General features: G+C 44.5%; 1 protein-coding gene across 1 annotated transcript in view; it reads right to left on the bottom strand.

The window, feature by feature from the left end:
• Window positions 1-13,259, bottom strand: part of FES (FES proto-oncogene, tyrosine kinase) — a 167,045-nt gene extending 153,786 nt beyond the window's left edge. The window contains exon 1 of the mRNA XM_040414112.1: window positions 13,067-13,259. The gene's annotated coding sequence lies outside the window, so the exon portion shown is untranslated. The remainder of the gene's footprint in view (window positions 1-13,066) is intronic.
• Between the last annotated feature and the right edge of the window lie 7,896 nt (window positions 13,260-21,155).

Here is a 21,155-nt window from a genome sequence, read left to right as displayed (position 1 = left end):
ACAACGGATCCGTGAAAAACGGAACGCAAAACACTGAAATGGACATACTGTAGTGTGAAAGAGGCCTTATATTGACACCTTTATGTCACTATTATTATGTACAGGTGAAACTTAAAAAATTTGAAGATCGTGCAAAGTTCATTTATTTCAGTAATCCAACTTAAAAGGTGAAACTAACATATGAGAGAGACTCATTACATGCAAAGCGAGATATTTCAAGCATTTATTTGTTATAATTTGGATGATTATGGCTTACAGCTTATGAAACCCCAAAGTCACAATTTTGAGGTACCCTTTGCTCAGGGGGTATGGATTAATTAGCCTACTAGAGTGTGACACTTTGAGCCTAGAATATTGAACCTTTTCACAAAAATTCTAATTTTAAGTTGCATTAATGCAATTCCTTTTAATTTGCATTACTGAAATAGATGGACTTTTGCATGATATTCTAATTTTTCAAGTTTCACCTGTAGAAGTATGGTCAGACAGAGGCACACAGCATTATAAATCAGTATAATGCCGTGGGCTCCTGCAAATTCAGAACGGAGGATCACGTTCACACATTGAGAGCGATTCCCGCAATGGACTCGCTCATGTGAAACCACCCTTAGGCCTCATGCACACGACCGTTGTTCGAGTCCGCATCCGAGCTGCAGTTTCTGCGGCTCGGGTGCGGACCCATTCACTTCAATGGGGCCGCAAAAGATTCGGACAGCACTCCGTGTGCTGTCCGCATCCGTTAATCCGTTCTGAGGCACCGCGAAAAAAATATAGCATGTCCTATTCTTGTCCGTTTTGCGGACAAGAATAGGCATGTCTACAATGGGCCGCCCGTTCCGTTCCGCAAATTGCGTAAGGCAAACGGACGGCTTCCGTTTTTTGCGGATCCGCGGTTTACGGTCCGCAAAAAACAGCACGGTCGTGTGCATGAGGCCTTGTGCTTATTTTTGAAGCCATACCTGGAGTTAGCTTCGAAAACTGCTTCTACAAACCTGATCATATACAGGGTTCTGTCGTACATATTTTCCCCTATAATCTAAATTGAAGTGGAAAAATACCCTGTGGGTTTTGCCACTGATCCATGGCAAAATCTGCACATTTTACATATATGTGACTTTTTAAGTGGATTTCACACTATAAATTGCAAAGTGTTAAAAGCACAGGGGAAATCTGGGGCATACAATTGATATGCTTCAGATTTAAAATCCATACTGGAAGTAAAATTCTGTGCAGGCTCCATTTTGTAAAAACTCATATACTATGATGCTACATCTGTTGCAAATTTCCACAGTGTCACTTCTATAGTGTACCCTGCTTGTGGGAACATACTCAAAATCAGCAAAGAGGGAAGGGATGCCCTGTACATGGTGCTGTACCCTAGAAATTCCAATCCAGACTTTGTGAAGCTGTTTTGTGGGTGCAGCTACATCCACTAGCATTACTAAAGTATGGCAACTTTCACATTAGTGGCAGCCTTCTCCTGCAGGCTGTTCCGGCGGGTGAACAGCCTGCCGAATACGTGCTGCCGCTAGTGCATGCGTGCCGCCGTTAGTCCGCTCCGGCCCCATTCACTATAACTACATGTCGTATTTTTATTCCGGCTGCCTCTCGGCATGTTTGCTGTGCTGTGGCCGGACATTATAGTGAATGGGCCCGGAGCAAACTTCCGGTAGCACGCGTGCACTAGCGGCAGCATGGATCCGGCAGGCTATTCACCCACTGTAACAGCCTGCTGGAGAAGGCTCTACAAAAGAATTGCTGCCTCAATATTCTGTGCTACTTCATAAACACGTGCTCAGACCCGGCACACCACTGTGACCAATGTCAGCATCAATGACAAAGATAATAAAGTCGGGTGAACAAAGGCGCTCATTGTACCAGGAAAAACAAACATTTCACGTGCGTGCACGAGGAACTTATCCTTATCAGGACTGGACTGGGAAGGCCTAGTTCACACTGGTGCTCAAATAGTGCTATCAGCTTGTGAATAGCGTAAGGTCTTGTTCACATCTCAGTTAGAAGATCCGGCCGACTGTTCCGGCACAGAGCAGCCTGCAGGATCCTCTACTTCACCGGCGGATCCCCACTGACTGTAATGAAGTCCAGACGCTTTCTGGCATAAGTGCTGGGTTTCGGTCGGACAAAAACATTGCATGCAACTGTTTTTTATCTGGAGGACAGCCGCATTTGCGCAGGATCAGGCAACTGGATCTGCTTAATGGAGGTGTGAACAAGGCTTACTGTAAGTTGCGCCTTCCCAGAACAAGCAGAATGTTTCCCTATGTCTCCCTTTTAACATGTCAAACTTGAGCATGCACTTCTGCTTTTTTTCACTATTGTCCATTGCAGCAAGTGAAGGTATATATCTTGCCAAAAGTGTGCAAAAGTACTTCAAAAATGTGTCTAAAAAACTATATATGTTTACTTATTAGGATAATCGTGCTTCTCCACTTAAATTTTTTCTCAAGGTTTTCTTTTTTTTGCTTGTAAAAAACTCCATGAAATTTTACCACAAATACCACAACTTTTATAGAGAAGTCTATGGGAAAACTTTTGAAAAAACACAAAAAACAAAATCAGTGTTTTTGGAGGGTTTCATAATTTCCTGTAACATCTGAATGCAACATTCTTTGCTCCAGAAAAAAAACACCAATAAAAAAAAACACCAAATCACAATACATTCAAAAGTGCCTTGGCACTAAAGGGTCGTCATACTCTGTGGAGGACACTAAAGGGATATTATACTGTCCAAGGGGCGCTAAGGGGACATTCTTATTGTGTGGGGAGGACCTAAGGTGGCGTTATTACTGTATGGTCATCAGAAAGGGGATTAGACTGGGATCAGAAGTGTGGCTGCAGAATGGGGAAAAAACTGAAGCGTTTTTTTTCTGGTATTGAGACCCTATGACGAATCTCAATACCGGAAAATATTAATGCAATTGTGAAAGTAGCCTAAGAACTAATCTTTTAACTCCCTTTTAATTTAGAAGGAATGGCCAGTACTTTGAAGAAAGTGTTTTGTTTGTTTCCTACAGAAAGCGGGTCAGAAGGGGTTAAAAAAAAAGAAAAAAGAATCATTACTCACCTCCACTGATTCCCTGCCCGTGCTGCTCCAGTCTTCGCTCCTCTCCACTTCCCGCCCTGGCTTGACTTGTCATAAAATCCCAGGAAAGGCCCCCTTAGCCAATCACAGGCTGAGGCGAGTCACTGCTAAGGCCAGTGAGTCACTGGTCAGCCCTTTCCTGCAATTTGCTATTTGTTGAGCAAAGATCAGGAAATCATAAACGGTATTAAAGTTCTTTCTGCAAAAAGATCAACCTTGTGACTTTAATAAGGACATGGCTGGAATACTGCTTAAAGTTCTTCAGGACCATACTCTTGGTTGAATCATGAAAAATCTTAGGATCTTCCCCCACTTTTCCTGGTTATCATGTAAAAAAAGGTAAAGAAAAAATGGCATTGCTGCGTCTGTAAATGTACAAACTATCTAAATATCACATGGAGAACGGTGTAAGAAACAAAAAGGTGCGATCCCACCACAAGTATTTATCAACTGTTGGATCACTGGGGGTTGACCACAGGGACTCCTAGCACTCTTGTGAACAGATGGTCTCCTCGTTCCCTCTCAAAGAAGAGGAGAGAGTTGTTCAGGACCCTCATTGGCCAGAGCAGAGGGAAGCTACAAAGAACGTCTCTCTGTGGAGAACCCAACACCACTGAGCATGACATGGATAGGTCGCTGATTTCAATGGGAAATACAGTACAGACCAAAAGTTTGGACACACCTTCTCATTCAAAAAGTTTTCTTTATTTTCATGACTATGAAAATTATAGATTCACACTGAAGGCATCAAAACTATGAATTAACACATGTGGAATTATATACATAACAAACAAGTGTGAAACAACTGAAAATATGTCATATTCTAGGTTCTTCAAAGTAGCCACCTTTTGCTTTGATTACTGCTTTGCACACTCTTGGCATTCTTTTGATGAGCTTCAAGAGGTAGTCCCCAGAAATGGTTTTCACTTCACAGGTGTGCCCTGTCAGGTTTAATAAGTGGGATTTCTTGCCTTATAAATGGGGTTGGGACCATCAGTTGCGCTGAGGAGAAGTCAGGTGGATACAAAGCTGATAGTCCTACTGAATAGACTGTTAGTATTTGTATTATGGCAAGAAAAAAGCAGGTAAGTAAAGAAAAACGAGTGGCTATCATTACTTTAAGAAATGAAGGTCAGTCAGTCAGCCGAAAAATTGGGAAAACTTTGAAAGTAAGGGCTATTTGACCATGAAGGAGAGTGATGGGGTGCTGCGCCAGATGAACTGGCCTCCACAGTCACCGGACCTGAACCCAATCGAGATGGTTTGGGGTGAGCTGGACCGCAGAGTGAAGGCAAAAGGGCCAACAAGTGCTAAGCATCTCTGGGAACTCCTTCAAGACTGTTGGAAGACCATTTCAGGGGACTACCTCTTGAAGCTCATCAAGAGAATGCCAAGAGTGTGCAAAGCAGTAATCAAAGCAAAAGGTGGCTACCTTGAAGAACCTAGAATATGACATATTTTCAGTTGTTTCACACTTGTTTGTTATGTATATAATTCCACATGTGTTAATTCATAGTTTTGATGGCTTCATAGTCATGAAAATAAAGAAAACTCTTTGAATGAGAAGGTGTGTCCAAACTTTTGGTCTGTACTGTATGTAATGCTTCATTTTTGCCACATTTTGAGCAAAAAAATTTAACTTTTGATGTTTGCACTTTCCCTGTCACTTTTTGTGATAAGGAAAAAGTGGGAGGGAAGTGGCCTCCCCCAGTCCAACAAATTTACTATGCCACAATGTATGCCAGAAATTGGCATAAATTATGGTGCAAATTTTTGCCATCTCATAGCAGCCATCTATTTGCTTGTCTGCAAACAGACACCAAATTTATTAATGGTCGTGCACCTCTTAAGAAATTTGTTGCATCTTTATCCAGCATACCTCGGAATAAGGCTAACATATGAAATGCCAGTCTTAACCAGTCTTCCCTCTAAGCCTTGGCAGCTGCTGAGCGCGGTCGGCTCAAAGTTGGGCACAGCGCCATCAAAGGTGGGCGATAGGAAAATCTAAGATAACTGTCACATCAAAGAGCATACAGTGAAACCCCTGCACCATCCCGTACAATACAGTATAATCCCTGCACCATGCTGTGTAATATACAGTATAATCCCTACACCATGCTGTACAGAATACATTATAATCCCTGCACCATGCCATACAATATATAGTATAGTTAATACACCATGCCGTACAATATACAGTATAATCCCTACACCATGCAGTACAGAATGCATTATAATTCCTGCCCCATGCCGTACAATATACAGTATAGTTCATACACCATGCCGTACAATATACAGTATAGTTCATACACCATGCCGTATAATATACTTCATACACCATGCTGTACAATATACAGTATAGTTCATACACCATGCTGTACAAAATACAATATAACCCCTACACTATTCAATACGATTTACACTGTAATCCATACACCATGCCGTACAATAAACAGTATAGTTCATACACCATGATTTACAGTATACAGCATAATCCCTGCACCATGCCGTAATAATATACATTATAATCCATACACCATGCCGTATAATATACATTATAATCCAAGCACCATACTGTACAGTATACATTATAATCCCTGCACCATGCTGTATAATATACAGTATAATCCATACATCATGCCGTATAATATACATTATAATCCATACACCATACCGTAAAATATACAGTATAATCCATACACCATGCTGTACAGTATAGATTATAATCCCTGCACCATGCCGTACAATATACACAATAACCCCACAGTGTAGGTGTTATACTGTATATTGTAAGGCATGGTGTCTGAACTATACTGTATATTGTACGGTATGGTGTCTGAACTATACTGTATATTATACAGCATGGTGTATGAACTATACTGTATATTGAACAGCATGGTGTATGGATTATAATGTATACTGTACAGCATGGTGCATGAACTATAGTGTATTTTCTACGGCATGATGTATGCATTATAATGTACATTGTATAGCATGGTGTAGGGGTTATACTGTATATTGTATGGCATGGTGTGATGATTATAATGTACATTGTATAGCATGGTGCAGGGATTATACTATATACTGTACAGCAAATGTATGGAGGTTACACCATGCCGGACAATATAACCTCTGCGCCATGCTGTACAATAAACAGTATAACCCCTACACAGTGTAGAGGTATACTGTATATTTTGTGGCACAGTGTATAATATATGTGTATAACATAAACATATTCCACATGAAAACTTACTTGGCTTGGCCTTTGGGCATCTCGGACGCCACTTCAACACTTTGACTGGGGGGCTAGGTCTAAGAACATGCTGTCCCCTTCTCTTTTCTCCTCTTCCAGTAGCAGCAGCGCATGAGGAAGGAAGCAGGGCCAGCTTGGAGCTCCGCACAGGAACTTCCTGACACTGGATAACGTCAGGACGTTAAGGGAACTGTGGGCAGTATGGTGGGTGACTGTTCCGAGTTCTAGGGCCACCCACTACAGCAATGCACACAGTGAAAATTGTGTGCATTGCCAGGGTGGGCTTCCCCAGAGTACGGAACAGACATACACCATTACATGAAGTCCAGGCTGCGGCGGTGAGCGGGCCTGCAGAGGTCCTGAGTGGAGGCAAAAAGGAAGCTGTGCGGCTGACGGGAACACTGGTTTTAACCCTTTGATGGAAAATGAGTAACTGTATGTCATTTTGCATTAAAGGATGTATGGAGAAGGTTTATGAGCTGAGCCCGCTCCGTATCCCGGTCATTTAACCCCTCAGAAGGTGCGGTCAATAGCATCTAAGAGATTAGGCTCCCTTTATCTTTCCCCACAGCAAAATTCCAATCAGTTACTATGGCAGCCTGCAGCCAGGCCTGCCATAGGTAACTGCCTGTTAAGCTGTCCCTACAGAAAGCTTGTAAAAATCCCATTGACTGCAATAGTATACTATTGCAGTCTATGACATAGGGAAGGGGTCAACATCTCCAACACTTCAGCTGTTGGGAAACAACAAGTCACTTTTTTGGGAGTTCCAGGTACAGCCAAGCAAGTGTGCATGCTGGGAGTTGTAGTTTCACCAAAGCAGGAGCGCTGGAGGTTGCTGATCCCCGGCATAAGAGAGCAAAAGAACTACATAGTCAAGTCCCCTAAGATGGCTAAAAATTGCTGTAATAAAATATTTAAAAAAAATATTTTGAAAAAAGGGTGCGGAGTCTGGCTGCTGTGCGTGATGGACGCATGAGCCTGCAGCTCCTTCACGGGAGCACCCCAGGGCCACTTTTACAGCACGCAGAAAACCTCACAAAATGCGGAAGATGAACAGGGAACGTCCTGGAGACCCTCCGAACACCCCAAAGTTGTCTGCAAACCAGATGGACTTACAAAAATGCTGGAAGAAACAACACACGCAGCCCGCGGGAGACTTATGCAAGATGGCGGCGGAGAGCGCGGGTGACCTGGCTGCAGACTCTGACAGAGACAGTGTAGCGGAGAGCGACTGGGGTGAGTCCGCATCTGCCCCTATCACCAAAGCTTTCCTAAAAAAAAAATCCTGCAGGCTATGAGACCAGTGATGGAAGAGCTGGCGGATATCAAGGCAGACCTGCGTCAGATAGGCCAGCGGGTGGAGAACCTTGAGTCTGCACAATCAAACATGGTAGCCTTCTCTGAAGCGGTAGCGACGCGATCCTTGGAACATGCTGAGTATATCAACAAGGCCCATAGAGGACCAGGAGAACTGTAGCAGGAGGAGGAATATCAGAATCAAAGGACTACCTGAGCAGTTCGCACCAGAAGCCCTGCAGAAGGTGGCATATGAGATCTTTGGAGACTTACTGGGATCAGACAGGGCCGCGGAGGTGGTCATAGAGCGCATACATAGGGTGCTGCACCCCAAAACAATACAGGGGGAACCGCCACGAGATATTATTTGCAGCCTCTTTCCTTTGTGGACACCTCCCAGATATTAACAGTGGCAAGAGAAAAACAGCCGGTACAATATGCGGATTCTACCCTGCATTTCTATCAAGATATAGCCCCCTCTACTTTGGCAAAGCGCCGCGTACTGCGACCACTCCTGGAAGTCTTACAGACAAAGCGCATACAGTATAATTGGCTATTCCCGTTTGGCCTAGCTATCTGGATCAACGGTCGGAGACTGGTGATACATACCCCTGTTGATCTGGAAAGAATATGGAGTGTTTTGAGATTCCACCATTGCCGATTCCATCTTGGCTGCCGATGCTGGATGACCAAGACCTCCCACAACTCTGTAAAGTTGAGCCGTGGAAAGTGGCGCAGAAAAATCAATCACCTAGATGTAAGAAGAGGCAACCCAAGATGGCGACATCACCCACTTAAACTCCTCGAAACACTAGAGGTTTGACTTCATTGAAAGGACTCTTGGGGTCAGGAGTCTATAGGTACAGGGGATCCCAGTTCAGGAATTTTAGGGAGTTCTGCTTGATCTATTTCCTTCTCCCCATCCAACCCCCCCACCCCCACCCCTTCCACAAGCAGAAATATTTGATCATCCATCCGGGACTGGAATCTACAGTGGTACAAGGGGGAGGAATGTACCTTCTTTAATATGCTAAGAGATGCCTTCTCTACCCGTTCTCACGGCTGCAGTTAGCCAATTAATCATTCAGCTGAAAAGTTAACTTACCTTTGTCTTATTATCATAGTGATCTTTTTATGTTCTGTTCAGAACATTGCTTAGTTTTCATAGGTGGTGCTGGGTTGCACGACATGTCCAGGTGTATCCGAACTGCCCCCACCTCTCCCCCACCCTTAAGAATTGGGAGAGGGAGTTACAGTACTTAATTTGGTGTGTCGTAGCAGACAAGACACACAATTTTTCCGGCTTTAAGCCTGATATTCACATCTTGAAGTACAGTATGCATTGTAGTATAGTGAAGTTCCTTATACTTTTGCTAGAGGTGTTATTTGATACCTCTTTACCTGTTTGTCTTGTCTAATGTCTTTCCCTACATCTATCTGTCTTCATATCACCCCCCCCCCCCCTCCATTTCCCACTTTGCCCCTATTTAGTATTATTTGCACTGGTGAACAGTTTTTCGTTCTTAACCTCTTTTTTTTTCCACTAGATGTTGCAGCCAACACGACATAGTGTGAAATAGCAGACATGGTATCCACTACTCTTAACATAAAAAGCCTAAACTCACCTGACAAGAGACACCACACTATATTTATTTTATGTAAACTCAAGAACAGTATTGCCTTTCTACAGGAAACCCATTTCAGGAAAGATAAAATCCCGAAACTCCCTAACCATTACTTCAACCAGTGATTCCAGAGCTGACCTCACACACGAAGGGAGTGACAATCGCGATCCATAAATCCATACCATTCCAGGTCACACAGCAGTATTCCGATGCACTATTACCTCCATTAAATACACCTTAGCAGATATATATTTCCCAAACTCAAAACAAGTGCCCTGGTTACTACAGGTCCTAGAGAACGTAAAGTTATTTGCTGAAGGTCAAATTATTATTGGGGAAAATCTAAACCTAGTACTAAACCCACTATTAGACTCCTCATCACAGCGCTCCCATATCACACAAAAGGCAATTGGAAAGCTTCACATCAAATTACAGGAATTGGGTTTGGTGGATGTGTGGAGACAACTGCACCCTCAAACAAGAGACTACACCTTTAGTACGGCTACAAATGGCTCTTTTCAGAGATCAGACCCCATTCTGGCATCTAAATCAGTGCTTTTTCAGACAAGTGCAGCACCCATTGGGAACATCACCATCTCAGAGCATGCGCCTTGTCATATCACACTATCTATAAGACAGCTACCTAAGAGGGAGTGGTCATGGAGATTAAAACGAGTCCCTTCTTAGTAACGACAATATCCGAAAAACAGTGAGCAAATACCTACAAGAATATTTCACCCTAAACTCAGTAGAGGGGGTGGAGGCACCGATAGTCTGGGAAGCATATAAGGCTTATATTAGGGGAATCTTTATATCTCTGGGCTCTAAATTAAAGAAAGCCAAGCAAAAGGAAGTAGATAGCATCCTACAGCAAATTGCAGCTGTGGAGAGAATCCAGAAGAAGATCCAAAACTATCCCTCTCCAGGAGGACCTACTGCTCTTGAGGGCCAAGCTCAAAACCTATCTCTCGACCCAATTGGCAAAAAAATACTTAGACTTTAAACATCTTATATATGCACATGGAGACAAAGGGGGCCGTCTAATGTCCTCCCTCCTTAACAAAGCTAGAGCAAAGTCCTTTATACACACAATCAAGACTGAATCTGGCAAATTAGTCTCCTCGACAGATGAGATTGCAGAAGATTCCAGAAGATAAGGTCTCTGTGTTGATTTCCATAGAAACAACACAGAGGTTCCTACAACCCCTAAAATTACCCTCCATAACAGCCTCAAGGGCCTCGGACCTCGTCCGTCCGATTTCAGAAGAGGAACTCCAGGCTGTTCTTTGTAGTTTTTCCCCCCAAAAGAGCCCAGTTTCCCTCTTCAATACTTTAAGACTTTCAAAGAGCTCATAGTCTTCCAACTGACTAAGGTCTGCAATGCCCTCCTTTCTGGAAGTTCCCTCTCCAGACAAACTCAAGAAGCTTTTATTACCCTAATTCCCAAAGAGGGAAAGGACCCCTCGGAATGCGGCAGTTACAGACCGATTTCCCTGTTAAATCAAGATCTAAAAATATGGGCTAAATTGGTGGCCAACAGACTCAAAACTATCATTCCCTCCTTGGTAGGTCCAGAACAGGTGGGTTTCGTCCAAGGGAGAGAGGGGAAAACAAATTCAACGCGCTTATTTCATGCCATCCATACAGCCCATATGTCCAAAATACCCCTAGCCCTCCTTGGCATAGACGTCAGGTGGAATTACATGGAAGCAGTCCTCCATAAATTTGCTTTCCCACAACCTATGATCCATGCAATTTTCTCGCTATACCAGGCCCCACATGCACGACTCAACATCAACGGCACTTTGTCGCCTACCTTCGAAATAAAAAACGGCACGAGGCAGGAGTGCCCGCTATCCCCTACCCTATTTGTTCTTGTGATGGAAACATTGCTTCAAGCAGTCCTGAAACATGATAACATTCAGGGACTGAACATAGGTGACCTACTTTTCCTAACAGCAAACCCACTAGTTAGCATACCTGAGATCTCCCAACTGTTACAGGAATTTAGTGTTATATCAAACTTTAAGGTTAACTCTGCCAAATCAGAGATACTGAATGTGTCAATCCCTCAGACACTACTCCCCAGATTGAAGTCCAGAACAGATTTTGCTTGGGCCTCCTCTACCATTACCTACCTAGGAGCAAGTCTCTCGGGAGACTTATCAGAGTTCTATCATTTGAATTACTCTCACTATTAGCTGAGCTTACCAAGATGTTGAAATCATATCACTCATTGTGGATAACCTGGCTTGGCAGACGGAACCTATTAAAAAACATACATCATGCCGAAAGTACTATATGTGTTGCAGATGGTACAGATTCTCCTGTCTCCTGCATTTTTCACTTCCATCAAGAGCCTTTTTTCTAGATTCTTGTGGAAAAACAAAAAGCCTTGTATATCTTATTCAATTATGATCAGGAGACGAGAGTCGGGAGGTTTGGGCCTACCTGACATGTTTGCCTACTATAAAGCAGTACAATGGAATAGATGGTTACAGATGATGTTTCCAAGCGGAGAAGAAGATCCATTTGCAATTTCCTCCTCACACAGTGGGGACTCAGAACAGTGGGGGCTTAGATCCAATGTTGCAAGGTCTGGTCGAGGTTTGGCGTCAGTTTGGCTCGACTTTGGCTCCACGACCATCCCCCTTGTTACCAATGTCATTATTGCCTACTCTTGTATCTTCACCAGGTGTGGCTAAAGAGGGTCTATGGCGTTCTCTAAGTTCTTGGACTCTAAGGGAAGCATTTAATGGAAGAGCCATGCCCTCTATGGAATCTCTAGAAGGTTTTCTCCCTGAAGTTATCCCGAGGGTGACCTTATCCTTCTACTATGCTCACTTGAAATATATCTGCACAAAATTTTGGGAGGTAGCCACACCTGGGAGAGACCTTACAGCCTTTGAACAATTAATGTTGAAAAAATTTCCCAAAACCAGGAAAATTTCATACCTTTACCAGCATTTTGTTATAGGCCCTCCCCAGACAAAACCAATTTCCGCGGTGTTCTCTCAGACACAGAGACACGTTTCATACTGACACATTCTCAAGGTTTCTCTAGATGTGTAAGATTGCAAGAAAGCCATTATAAGCTCCTATGTCGATGGTACAATACTGAATTTCTCTTCCTACATAGTGTTTCACAGATAGGTGCTGGAGATGCCAGAACTTCGGGGGTTCCTACTTGCACATCTAGTGGACATGTGACGCCATAAAAGCATTTTGGAAGCAAATTGAATCCGCTATCCAGAAGATATACCAGGCGCCCTTTACAATTTTACCAGACATGGTCTTCCTGTCCAAACCAAGCGACTTGTATCGCCCTTCTAAAACAAATCTGATCATACACTTATTGGCAGTAGCTATGGTGCTGTTCCCGCTACATTGGTTACCAACCATACCTCCATCTTTCGATGAATGGTGCGCCAGGGTCGATCAAGTGTGCAACTTTGAGGAGCTTATTAGTTGGACAGAGAAGAGACATGATGCCTTCTTGAAAAAATGGAACCCCTGGAGGAAGCCTTTATAGGAAGCTTCACTCACACACCTCACCCCTCAGAGAAAGTAGTAACTACTTGAGGTATTGGAGTGGATGTGCTTCCAGACTCACTGGGTTGTGCTTGATCACAAGTCATATGGAAAATAATCCGGCACCAGGACTCCTGATACCCATACTCTGCGAAGGACAGGAGACAGCCTGCCCCCTAGTCCTCTGCTGCCCCCTATCTGCGGTGTTCATGCCAGTCACTATCGCACACACTGCGCACTTATCTCAGGACTTACCTGTGTAGGTGAACCCCCACCCCCAGCCCGGCACTAAGCCCTGCGCCCTGTGTAAGCCATAGCTGCGGTCTTCCTGGGGGTCGGACGGCTGTGGGGTCTCCGCAGGTCCGGCGGCAGTTCGTGTAACCCTCTCGTCCCCGCTCTTCTTCCTTCCCTTGCTCCTGCTGAGTGACTTCACTGACACACTGTGGCGAATGGCAGTGTTAGGGCAGCACTTCCCACATTGTAACACTGCCTCCTCCTGTCATGGTTGCGGAGCCCGCATTAACCCTCTGAGTGCCAGGGGGACCTGTCCTGGACAGGAATACAGCGCAGCTCCACAGCCATGGGGGGCGAAGATGCAACAAGCTGCAGACAAATGGTTTACACAGAGACCTCATATATATTAGGGGAATGCATATCTGGTAGTTCCCCAGTACCTGATATACTAGAAATAGTGGCAGCCATCTGACAACTAGCCAGTCAGGTCACCAGCACCATGAGGGCTCATAGCCAGGGTTGCAGCCGGATTATTTCTTTATTTTCAGGACATCTTATCAATACAGCTATTTTAATAGCCCTAACAAAGAAAACGGAGCTCATGATACCAAAAAGATATATAATTTATTGAAGCATGATTAAAAAATGACATGCGTGTCCCTATCTGGGGTATATTGGGTGGACACCGTCCCTCCGCCTCCCCCCCTCCCCCCCTCTTTCTTGGGACACCTTGGGTTTATTCTCTGTTTCGTTATTTTAATAGCCTTGTTGGAAAGCCGTGAACATTAACAGTCACACTGATCAGCCATGACATGTATGTTTACACACAGTATTGTAGGTTTCTGTGCGTTTTCTACATTAACTGCCCATTGATTAAAAAAAAAACAGAATAAGGGCTCCTGCACACGGCCGTTGCCCCTCCGTTGCTGCCGTATTGGGGCCCACATACGGCGGGTCCGCAATACACAGGGCACCGGCCGTGTGCAATTCCGCATCACGGATGCGGACCCATTCACTTGAATGTGTCCGCAAATCCAGAGATGCGGTGCGGAACGGAAGCACGGAATGGAACCCCACGGATGCACTACAGAGTGCTTCCGTGGGGTTCCGTTCCGTGCCTCAGCACCGCAAAAAGATAGAACTTGCTCTATCTTTTTGCGGAACAGACAGATTGCAGACCCCATTCAAGTGAATGGGTCCGTGATCCGCATGCGGGTGGCCCACGGTCGGTGCCCATGCATTGCGGTCCACAGCACGGGCACGGAGCCCTTACGTTCGTGTGAACAAGCCCTGAAGGTGTCCATTCTCCAGCAGATACCACCATGAGTGCCCGCTTTTGAATAAGCCCAATTAAATGGTGCTAAATCTGCTGGCAGATCGGCAGACGGTTAACTGAAAGCCCGCAACAGCCTTGTTTTTCTGCCATGGGTTCCTCTGAAAATATCAATGTCAGCATGTGCTAGAAACCTGGCGTGAAAAAAGTTGTAAGCTGCTGGTTTGCAACTTTTTAAATGCCATTTGCAAAAAAAATAAAATCGCAAGTGCCATTTTTACATTTCTACAGCAATTATGAGCTGGCGTAGATTTCATTCTACGCGCAGGGACAGCTTCATCATAATTAGGCTCATCATCCAGCAGCGCATAGAGATAAACCAGTGTATTAAACAGCAGTCTTTGGCCTCTTTCCCACGGGCATGTGCGCCCCATTGCCGTATTGCGGACCGCATTTGCGCATCCGCAATACACGGGCGACGTTCTGTGGGCATTCCGCATCATGGATGCAGACCCATTCATTTCAATGGGTCCGCAAATCCGGAGATGCGGAATTGTGCGGAACGGAACCACAGAACGGAACCCTATGGAAGCACTACGGAGTGCTTACGTGGGGTTTCGTCCCGTACTTCCGTTCCGCAAAAAGATAGAACGTGTCCTATCTTTTTTTGCGGAACGGCCGGATCGCGGACCCATTCAAGTTTTGAGGGCCGCAGCACGGCTTATGGGGCGCACACGCCCGTGGGAAAGAGGCCTTTATATGAAAAAATTCCACTTTTCTTGCAGCATTTTTCATAGTTATTTTTTTCACACAACGCACTACACACAATGCTTTTTGGGCTTTTTTGTTCCTCTGCCGGATCTCAATACCAGAAAACAACAACGCAAGTGTGAAAGTAGCCTAAAGCAGACAGTCAAAAGGTCAATTTGTCTGTTTTTTCTCACCAAAACTGTACATAGATAGGAAGTCATAAATTCTCTCAGTATTAGGCCTCTTTCACACAACCGTATGGATTTTTCTGTGTTTTGCAGTCCGTTTTTCACGGATCCGTTGTTCCGTTTTTTGTTTCCGTTGTGTTTCCGTTTTTCCGTATGGCATATACAGTATACAGTAATTACATAGAAAAAATTGGGCTGGGCATAAAATGTTCAATAGATGGTTCCGCAAAAACGGAACGGATATGGAAGACATACGGATGCATTTCCGTATGTGTTCCGTTTTTTTTGCAGACCCATTGACTTGAATGGTGCCACGGAACGTGATTTGCGGGCAATAATTGGACATGTTCTATCTTTCAATGGAACGGAATGCATATGGAGTACATTCCATTTTTTTTGTGGAACCATTGAAATGAATGGTTCCGTATACGGACCGAATACGGAACGCAAAAAACAGCCTGTAAATAAAAAAAAAAACGGTTGTGTGAAAGAGGCCTAAGGGTCCATTCACACGTCCGTATGTGTTTTGCGGATCTGCAAAACACGGACACCGGCAATGTGCGTTCCGCATTTTGCGGACCGCACATCGCCGACACTCTCATAGAAAATGCCTATGTTCTATCAGTCATCTAGGTGACAGTCTGGTCAAGCACCTTCTTCTGGTCACTCATGCAGTCTGGCAAAGTCTCTTTTACTGAACAGTTGTCCCTATTGGCTGACAAATAGGGGCTCTAACCGCTTTCCTTATATACAGTTTCTAATTGAACTAGATCCTTTTAGTGAGGGGTGGAATGGAGAAACAGGTTAAACAGAAACATTGTTACCATTTCAGTGTGCCATAGACTTATATTAAGTTTCAATACAAGTCTATGGGAATGACTAAGCATTTTTTCCAGACAGTCAAAAGGTTAGTGTGTCTGTTTTTCCTCCAAAACTTTGCATAGTCCCTTATTGTAACTGTGGAACATTTCAAACTTCTCAGTGCATAGACAGAAAGTCCCAGCTAGCTAGCTGTGCATTAACCCTTTCCACCATGTAAGGCCTCTTGCACACGACCGTATGTAATTTGCTGTATTTTGCGGTCTGCAAAAAATGGATCCGCACAAAATACGGATGACATCCGTGTGCATTCCGTATTTTACGGAACAGCTGGGCCCCAAATAGAACAGTACTATCCTTGTCCGTTATGCGTAGAATAATAGGACAAGTTCTATCTCTTAGCAGATATACGTAAATACGGAAACGGAATGCACACGGAGTACATTCCGTTTTTTTGCGGAACCATTGCAATGAATGGTTCCACATACGAACTGTAAACGGAAACGGCAAAAGCAGAACGGAAATAAAATACATTCGTGTGCAAGAGGCCTAATGCAACTATAGTGCAATAACAGTGCAAATGAACAAGATATATTACAATAAACATATAAAATACCACAGGCCTTGCCATAAATTAGGCGCTGTCACGTTCTCACCTGTTTGTGTTTCTGTGACAAACCCAGCCCCTCTGCCACGGTGCCGCCTGCGTCACTCAATGATAATCAGACCTGCTGACAGTAGGGCTGATTGGCCTATCAGGGAATTGAGACGCCGGGCCAATCAGGCTCTGTGCAGTCATCACATGCTTCCTGTCAGCAGGGTATACTGCTAGCCACAGTTGCCTGTGATTGGTCTTCTTACCTCTCGCTTGGCTTCACTTTTGATTCCTGGATGTGCTGTGACTTTCCCTTTTGTTTTCAGTGCACTGCTGAGGCCAAACATTGGTTGCAATGGTTGTTGACATGACGTCACTGTTGCAGCCTGGGAATACAGAGCCCTACCAGGAGAACTGGGAGAGCGGCGTAAAATCTGTCAGGTAAGTAATCATCTATTCTTTATTACAGGTCATTCCCTTGAGTTGTCTGGTTTCCTCTTTAAACTGGATGACCAAATTCATCAAACTTCATGTAAAATTTGATAAATTTACTGCAAACTATGGCAACGCAGACTCCTGCAATCCTCCTCATGATAAATCTCTCTAATGGAACTGAACATACTTTTCCCCATGAATGTTTTGGGTCATACAAGGTCTATCAAAGCTGCACAAAGCCTTCAACTTAAATATAAAAGGGGAAGTGTGTCCATTGCTTCATTTATTTTGCAAGATAAATGTAATGTAAGATAAGAATTACCGTATTTTTCGCTTTATAAGACACATTTCCCCCCCCCCCCAAAGTGGGGGGGGGGGGGGGAAAGTCAGTGCGTCTTATAAAGCAAATGTGCCTCCAATCAAGATGGCCGGCCCTATTGCAGGATAGCAGGAGCTGTTGCTAAGCCTGCTCCTCAGCGTGCTTATTAAGTGTGGGGCGTGCGGCGGCAGTTAAGCATTCAGTGATGCTGAATGCTGCCAGCCTGCACGTCCTTACCACAGATCTGCCGGCCGGGTCCGTTCCATACCAGAGGAGGAGGAGAAGAGAGGAGAGCAGTTCCTCTCCTCTGCATTGCCGCCCGCATGCATGTAACGCTGATTGGTGGTGTCCGCCGGCGGGAACTACTGCTGCTCCCTGCCTCCACCAACCAGCTTACTCCCTTCCATTGCCGTAGCATGAGCTCCGCTGATTCAGAGCTCCGCCGCTCCTGCTGTGAGAGAAAAAGCAACTGAGTTTTACTGGCCCTCTGTCGCCCTTTGCTATTCCCTGGCCTGTCACCTAAAGTCCTGGGTGAGTGACAGCTCAGGGGCGGTCTAAAAATAAAATTTGTGCTAAATATGACTATAACTATAACTCCCCTCATCTATAGGAATGCACCAATGTACTGCAGTACATGGGTGCATTCCTATGGATGCAGGAGGTTATAGTCATATTTAGCACACATTTCATTTTTAGACCGGCCCCTGAGCTGTCACTCACCCAGGACTTTAGGTGACAATATAAACACAGGCCAATAATGGTACAGTCCCTGGACAGTGTTTATATTTAATGTGACTATAATCCCCCCTCATCCTTAACAATACACCAATGTACTGCAGGATATGGGTGAATTATTTAGGCTGATGGAGGTTATAGTCACATAACTGCATCATCCACAGATTCCCCCATAACAGTACATCGTTCAATGATCCCCCATAACAGTGCTTCATCCACAGATCCCCCATAACAGTGTCATCCACAGATCCCCCATAACAGTGTCATCCACAGATCCCCCATAACAGTGCCATCCACAGATCCCCCATAACAGTGCCATCCACAGATCCCCCATAACAGTGTCTTCCACAGATCCCCCATAACAGTGTGTCACCACCACTTCTGTGAGAAGGTCTGACAGACGTCCTTTTCTACCTCTTGCATGATGTTCTTTGTTTTGGTTTCACTTTGTCATCTCATTTCCTTCTCCCAGGTGTCACCTATTTAGACTAATCCTCTTTCCTTTATATTTCCTCCCATACTGCCTCACTTTGTGGTTTATACTACTTGATGGATTTGAAGTGTTCACTGCTGGAGACTTCTGTTGCTGCTTGTTCAGATAAGTCCTTTCATGTATTGTGTTTCCTTGCTGGCTTGATTCTAGGTGACCCTGACTCCCGCCGTATTTAGTGCAGGGAGCCGGTGGTCCTGTCCCCTCACTATTATAGTGTTTTCAGGTGTCACACAGTCTAGGTACGAGGGCATGCAATCGTCTACCTCTGAGACCCTTGTATGTGCTTAGCAGTCAGGGTGAGCTCTTAGGTTTTATAGGGGTCACCTTTATGCTCCTTAGTTTGAGATCAAGCCAGTCGGATGTTTATCCATAACTTCCAGCTATCTGCAACATCATCTGTGACACAGTGTCATCCACAGATCCCCATAACAGTGTCATCCACAGATCCCCCCATAACAGTGCATCATCCAAAGACCCCCATTAGTTCAAAAACCACCAAAAGCACACCATTTGGTTCAAATTTTTTTTCTCTTATCTTCCTACTCAAAAACCTAGGTGCGTCTTATCATCAGGTGCGTCTTATAAAGCGAAAAATACGGTAATTTGCAGCACACAGTTACCACCAACATTCTTTACAGTCATTTCAGAATAGTCAAAGCGGTTTTCTGAGACAGTAATACTGATAACTATACATGTGGTTCAGTGGAAAAATCTCAGAGACATTTATCACTTTGGTCCATGATGCAGACCAAACATGCCTATTGAAGTCTATGGGTGCATGAAAAACCACTGACACAACAGGGATGACATCCAAGTTCTGTCAGTGGTTTTTCATGGACCATTGGTAGGAGATGCTCTAGAAATTAATTTTCAGCCTAGAAATGTCAATGGAATATGGAAGACATGGCCGTCAAACAGACATGGAAATGTAAACAGGATCTTAGTTAGTTATTTGGTGTCTTATATAGTCTATGTAATGTAGGCTAGATGTAAGCTAATTGTAAGTTACACAAGGTCAAGTACTGACAGCAATGGGGGCAGTGTTATGCAGGGGCGAAGCTATAGGGGGTGCCGAGGTAGCAGTCAATACTGGGCCTAGGAGGCTGAGGGGTCCAAAGACCCTTGTACCGCATAAGAAGACACCAGTATTATAGAAAGTGCATGTGCAGTGTCCCACTCGTGATCGTAGGCACCGCAAACTAGTTTTTTTGTGTTTTATTGTCATATATTATGGCTGTACTTCATCTCATGTCATATTCTCCCCTGTCACTATGATTCTATATGTAAGATCCTTTACACAGGCCTAGTTAAGGCGCACTACACTAGTGATACAGTGTATATATAGCTTAGCTCAGGCCTAGTTAGGCAGTGTCTAGTGAAGTTTAGTCAGTGAGCAGCCATGAAGTAGCCGCCTGCTGGAGGGAGGCCTCCTGCCTCTCTGCTCTCTCCCTGTTGGCTCCACAGTCCAGGGTTAAAGCCTACAAGATTCAGCCCAGAGGTGAGAAATCCACTTCTATAGCTCTCTCCTCCGGGGTGACCAGTGACAAGCTGCAAACAGCAAGTATTAAAGGGGATTAGTATATTTTATTCAAAGTATAGCAAACGGCCATACCTAAAGGCTTCCCAGGCACCTTTGTAACTAGGTGTAGAACACAGCTTCCGGCATCCACACCTCCAGTTTAAATCCTGAGGACAGTTAGGCCAACTGTCAGAACAGCACTAGAAACAGAGGTTCAAGGATTCTGAAAACCACCTTTAATTCAGGTTAGAATAAGGCGAGAGTTAATACAAGCCTAAGACTTTTATACTTCAAAAGCCTAGTCTGAAGCAGTAGCTTTCATACATATAAAAGACAAAGAGCCTGTTTTATCTGAGTACTTATAATATCCTACCCCCGTATGCATGAGAGACTGTATTTCATATCTGGATGTACTAGAGACTGTTTAATACTTGGATGTAACCATTATCAGGAGCAACGCTCAGTAAAAGTTATAAGCTGGATTGCACCATCCTTGTCTCAGTCTCCAATTCCTCAGTTAACACTACAGTAAATGGTTGTACCAACACAAAAGGTACTGGCGTCACGACTACAAGGGACCTTGCCACAGGCACATTAATACAGACCATCAAGGGCACCTCGAACCACCATCTGGCCAGTGTTCCTTACACCAGAGTGTGCCCCAGAGAATTCCTGTGCCATTCTCCTCATCACTTGTGCAGGCCTGCCCAGGGACGACATAACCGTGAGTAACCAGAACTGTATTACCCTCGGCCCACCTAATGCTCACACCGTGACCTCACGTATAATTCCCCTGTTGGTCTGGCTCACTGCACATGCTGGGAGGGCTCTATTATAGATTTTGCACTGGGGCCCAGAATCTTCAACTTACACCTCTGGCTGGAGTGTCAATAATTTGGCATTGGTGGGGGGTGCAGTTTCAATTTTTGCCTTAGGCAGCATGAAGGCTACAAAGCACTGAGGGAAGGGGGGTCCAATTTGAAC

This window comes from Bufo bufo, chromosome 1, assembly GCF_905171765.1.
Source record: "Bufo bufo chromosome 1, aBufBuf1.1, whole genome shotgun sequence".
Lineage (NCBI taxonomy): Eukaryota > Metazoa > Chordata > Amphibia > Anura > Bufonidae > Bufo > Bufo bufo.
This window is presented reverse-complemented; position numbering and strand designations above follow the sequence as displayed.